The sequence below is a fragment of the Coregonus lavaretus genome, assembly GCF_964263955.1.
Source record: "Coregonus lavaretus genome assembly, chromosome: 19".
In the NCBI taxonomy this organism is placed as follows: domain Eukaryota; kingdom Metazoa; phylum Chordata; class Actinopteri; order Salmoniformes; family Salmonidae; genus Coregonus; species Coregonus lavaretus.
Genome location: NC_140006.1, coordinates 48,114,897 through 48,120,331, shown reverse-complemented (window position 1 = coordinate 48,120,331; position 5,435 = coordinate 48,114,897). Strand labels below are relative to the sequence as shown.

Sequence of the window (5,435 nt, the reverse complement as noted above, 5' to 3'; positions counted from 1 at the left end):
GAGTTGCAATGATCATGAGAACGGTGAGGAATCAGCCCAGAACTACACGGGAGGATCTTGTCAATGATCTAACGGCAGCTGGGACCATAGTCACCAAGAAAACAATTGGTAACACACTACGCCGTGAAGGACTGAAATCCTGCAGCACCCGCAAAGTCCCCCTGCTCAAGAAAGCACATATACAGGGCCGTCTGAAGTTTGCCAATGAACATCTGAATGATTCAGAGGAGAACTTGGTGAAAGTGTTGTGGTCAGATGATACCAAAATCGAGCTCTTTGGCATCAACTCAACTCGCCGTGTTTGGAGGAGGAGGAATGCTGCCTATGACCCCAAGAACACCATCCCCACCGTCAAACATGGAGGTGGGAACATTATGCTTTGGGGGTGTTTTTCTGCTAAGGGGACAGGACAACTTCACCGCATCAAAGGGACGATGGACGGGGCCATGTACCGTCAAATCTTGGGTGAGAACCTCCTTCCCTCAGCCAGGGCATTGAAAATGGGTCGTGGATGGGTATTCCAGCATGACAATGACCCAAAACACACGGCCAAGGCAACAAAGGAGTGGCTCAAGAAGAAGCACATTAAGGTCCTGGAGTGGCCTAGCCAGTCTCCAGACCTTAATCCCATAGAAAATCTGTGGAGGGAGCTGAAGGTTCGAGTTGCCAAACGTCAGCCTTGAAACCTTAATGAAGATATGCAAAGAGGAGTGGGACAAAATCCCTCCTGAGATGTGTGCAAACCTGGTGGCCAACTACAAGAAACGTCTGACCTCTGTGATTGCCAACAAGGGTTTTGCCACCAAGTACTAAGTCATGTTTTGCAGAGGGGTCAAGTACTTATTTCCCTCATTAAAAAGCAAATCAATTTATAACATTTTTGACATGCATTTTTCTGGATTTTTTTGTTGTTATTCTGTCTCTCACTGTTCAAATAAACCTACCATTAAAATTATAGACTGATCATTTCTTTGTCAGTGGGAAAACGTACAAAATCAGCAGGGGATCAAATACTTTTTTCCCTCACTGTATATAGCCTCCCTACTGTTATTTCCCATTGACTCTGTACCGGTACCCCCTGTATATAGCCTCCCTACTGTTATTTCCCATTGACTCTGTCCCGGTACCCCCTGTATATAGCCTCCCTACTGTTATTACACATTGACTCTGTACCAGTACCCCCTGTATATAGCCTCCCTACTGTTATTTCCCATTGACTCTGTACCGGTACCCCCTGTATATAGCCTCCCTACTGTTATTTCCCATTGACTCTGTACCGGTACCCCCTGTATATAGCCTCCCTACTGTTATTTCCCATTGACTCTGTACCGGTACCCCCTGTATATAGCCTCCCTACTGTTATTTCCCATTGACTCTGTACCGGTACCCCCTGTATATAGCCTCCCTACTGTTATTTCACATTGACTCTGTACCGGTACCCCCTGTATATAGCCTCCCTACTGTTATTTCCCATTGACTCTGTACCGGTACCCCCTGTATATAGCCTCCCTACTGTTATTTCACATTGACTCTGTACCGGTACCCCCTGTACATAGCCTCTGTACCGGTACCCCCTGTATATAGCCTCCCTACTGTTATGTTATTGTTGCTCTTTAAGTATGCAGACCCATTAACCACTTCGGACCCTCATGATGAGTTCCGATTTTTGTGGCCCCCACCCCCATTTAAGTTTCCCATCCCTGATATAGAGTGACTTTGTCTCAATTTTGGTCCAAAAACCCCCCCACTGTATTCAGGAAAAATCCTTTTACCTCCACACAAAATTAATAAACGCTTGGTTCTGGAAATTACCGGACACAGTTTTCATGTATTATTCTACAGTGCTACTAGAAATGATATGTTTATACATTTATGTACATACATGTCATCATGTTATTTTCAGACATGTTTATTCCTTCTGCCCAGTTGTCAAGAAGGGCTGTCATTTTGTGGCGGTCAAGGTTAAGGAAGGGAAGTCCTTTTGCTTGAATGCTTTTTAAATAAAAAGTCAAGTGCAAAATAAAAGGCTTTAGTTGTTGTTGTTGTTTTACTCAGGGCTGGCGTTGGTAGTTACTGTTAAGGGGTTGGTAGGTAGGTCGTTTCCTGTTAGGGGGTTGGTAGGTAGGTCGTTTCCTGTTAGGGGGTTGGTAGGTAGGTCGTTTCCTGTTAGGGGGTTGGTAGGTAGGTCGTTTCCTGTTAGGGGGTTGGTAGGTAGGTAGTTTCCTGTTAGGGGGTTGGTAGGTAGGTCGTTTCCTGTTAGGGGGTTGGTAGGTAGGTCGTTTCCTGTTAGGGGGTTGGTAGGTAGGTCGTTTCCTGTTAGGGGGTTGGTAGGTAGGTCGTTTCCTGTTAGGGGGTTGGTAGGTAGGTCGTTTCCTGTTAGGGGGTTGGTAGGTAGGTAGTTTCCTGTTAGGGGGTTGGTAGGTAGGTCGTTTCCTGTTAGGGGGTTGGTAGGTAGGTAGTTTCCTGTTAGGGGGTTGGTAGGTAGGTCGTTTCCTGTTAGGGGGTTGGTAGGTAGGTAGTTTCCTGTTAGGGGGTTGGTAGGTAGGTCGTTTCCTGTTAGGGGGTTGGTAGGTAGGTAGTTTCCTGTTAGGGGGTTGGTAGGTAGGTAGTTTCCTGTTAGGGGGTTGGTAGGTAGGTCGTTTCCTGTTAGGGGGTTGGTAGGTAGGTCGTTTCCTGTTAGGGGGTTGGTAGGTAGGTCGTTTCCTGTGAAGGGGTTGGTAGGTAGGTAGTTTCCTGTGAAGGGGTTGGTAGGTAGGTCGTTTCCTGTTAGGGGGTTGGTAGGTAGGTCGTTTCCTGTGAAGGGGTTGGTAGGTATGTAGTTTCCTGTTAGGGGGTTGGTAGGTAGGTCGTTTCCTGCGAAGGGGTTGGTAGTTATGTAGTTTCCTGTTAGGGGGTTGGTAGGTAGGTCGTTTCCTGTGAAGGGGTTGGTAGGTAGGTCGTTTCCTGTGAAGGGGTTGGTAGGTAGGTCGTTTTAAACGTAGCACGTCTCCACCTATATCTTCTCCTTAGACTGTGAGGAGGCCTCTGGTTCGGGGTGAGAGACGTTGGGGTGGACTGTTACAAGCGGACCCCCTCCGTGGATGGAGTGGAGGAAGTTCCACGTCTCCTCAGAGATCTGTCCTGAGTCAGCTCCTTGAGGGGGTAGCACACAGATTTAATGAGACTGAAATAATGTAAACATTTAGTAGCTTTTCAGAAGGATTTATCTTGATCAAGTGTGTCCACTACAGTTCCATCAGCCTCACACAAATACATAAACAGTCGTCAAGTTAGGACATTAAACAAGCAGGGTATTTAGATTTAGAAAAGACAGAACGAAGAGTTGACTGGGTCAGGCTGTTACCTTGTTTGAGTGTTAGATGGCCATTCTTGTTTATCGCGATCTTGGAGTTATCGATTGGTCCCGGTGGATCTTCAAGGGAGAGGGAAAGAAATTATTATGACACATAAAATGTCGTCTGTGAGTCATGGAAATACTTTTAGCAGACATCAAAACATTTGAATTGGGATTTGTCCTTAATGAATTGACTGCCATTCACAGCCAGATGAAGGCAGCCCGCTATTAACATTTTATAGCACATTACAGCACTCCTTTTAACAAACATTTTACATTTACGTCATTTAGCAGACGCTCTTATCCAGAGCCACTTACAGTTAGTGAGTGCATACATTTTTCATACTGGCCCCCCCGTGGGAATCGAACCCACAACCCTGGTGTTGCAAGTGCCATGCTCTACCAACTGAGCTACAGGGTGAGGCTATAGGGGTGGAGACTCCAAAGCCCTTCTAATCCACTATATATACAGCAGTATGTGGACACCCCTTCAAATTAGTGGATTCGGCTATTTTAGCCACACCCGTTGCTGACAGGTGTATAAAATCGAGCACACAGCCATGTATTCTCCATAGACAAACACCGGCAGTAGAATGGCCTTACTGAAGAGCTCAGTGACTTTCAACGTGGCACTGTCGTAGGATGCCACCTTTCCAACAAGTCAGTTCGTCACATTTCTGCCCTGCTAGAGCTGCCCCGGTCAACTGTAAGTGCTGTTATTGTGAAGTGGAAAAGTCTAGGAGCAACAACGGCTCAGCCGCGAAGTGGTAGGCCACACAAGCTCACAGAACGGGACCGGCGAGTGCTGAAGCGCGTAAAAATAGTCTGTTCTCGGTTGCAACACTCACTACCGAGTTCCAAACTGCCTCTGGAAGCAACGTCAGCACAATAACTGTTCGTCGGGAGCTTCATGAAATTGGTTTCCATGGCCGAGCAGCCGCACACAAGCCTAAGACCACCATGCGCAATGCCAAGCGTCGGCTGGATTGGTGTAAAGCTCACCGCCATTGGACTCTGGAGCAGTGGAAACACGTTCTCTGGAGTAACGAATCATGCTTCACCATCTGGCAGTCCGAAGGACGAATCTGGGTTTGGCGGATGCCAGGAGAACGCTACCTGCCCGAATGCATAGTGCCAACTGTAAAGTTTTGTGGAGGAGGAATAATGGTCTGGGGCTGTTTTTCATGGTTTAACTCCATATTAATGCCCATGATTTTGGAACGAGATGTTCGACAAGCAGGTGTCCACATACTTTTGGTCATGTGGTGTATCTGTTTAGCCAATCACCATTATCCTTTGACGAAGCCCTCCCAGGTTTTGTCTAGAAAGGATACAGGTTTTGTCAAAATGTACTTTTCACAGCAGGTTAGGAGAATTAGGTAAGGTTAGGAAAAGGGTTAGGGTTAGCTAAAATGCATTTTTTTAAAATACTTGACGTCAATTTTACAAAAGCTGTATCCCATCTCCCACTCTCTGAACCAACCACTCACCATTGTCCTTTCCCTTGACGAAGCCCTCCCACTCTCTGAACCAACCACTCACCATTGTCCTTTCCCTTGACGAAGCCCTCCCACTCTCTGAACCAACCACTCACCATTGTCCTTTCCCTTGACGAAGCCCTCCCACTCTCTGAACCAACCACTCACCATTGTCCTTTCCCTTGACGAAGCCCTCCCACTCTCTGAACCACTGCATGCTGATGCAGTATATGATCACTGGAGACTCCTCCTCCTGGAACGCCTTGTTCAGCTGAACAGAGGGAGGAGGAGGGGGAGGGAGGAGAGGAGAGAGGGGAGGGGGGAGGGGAGGAGAGGGGGGAAGAGAGGAGAGAGGGAGAGGGGGGAGGGGGGAGGAGAGGGAGAGGGGGAGGGGAGGGGAGGAGAGAGGAGAGGAGAGGGAGAAGAGCGAGGGAAGAGGAGAGTACGGGAAGAAAGAGGGTTGAGAGAATAAGATTATAATTTCAATTAATTGAGAACATTCACTTATCTACCAGTCTCCTCCTCCTATTTACCCCTGGGATCTCTACCTCTCTCTCTCTGTCCCTCTCTCTCCCTCTCTGTCCCTCTCTCTCCCTCTCTGTCCCTCTCTCTCTCTCCCTCTC

General features: G+C 47.6%; 1 pseudogene across 1 annotated transcript in view; it reads right to left on the bottom strand.

Annotated features, from left to right (window-relative positions):
* Nucleotides 1-2,974: 2,974 nt before the first annotated feature.
* The window catches only part of LOC311146200 (ubiquitin carboxyl-terminal hydrolase 33-like), a 75,351-nt pseudogene continuing 72,890 nt past the window's right edge, over nt 2,975-5,435 (bottom strand). Inside the window, exons 21-23 of the transcript in view lie at nt 4,981-5,083; nt 3,344-3,412; nt 2,975-3,132 (exon numbers count right to left, since the gene is read on the bottom strand). The product of the transcript in view is annotated as a ubiquitin carboxyl-terminal hydrolase 33-like (transcript). The remainder of the gene's footprint in view (nt 3,133-3,343; nt 3,413-4,980; nt 5,084-5,435) is intronic.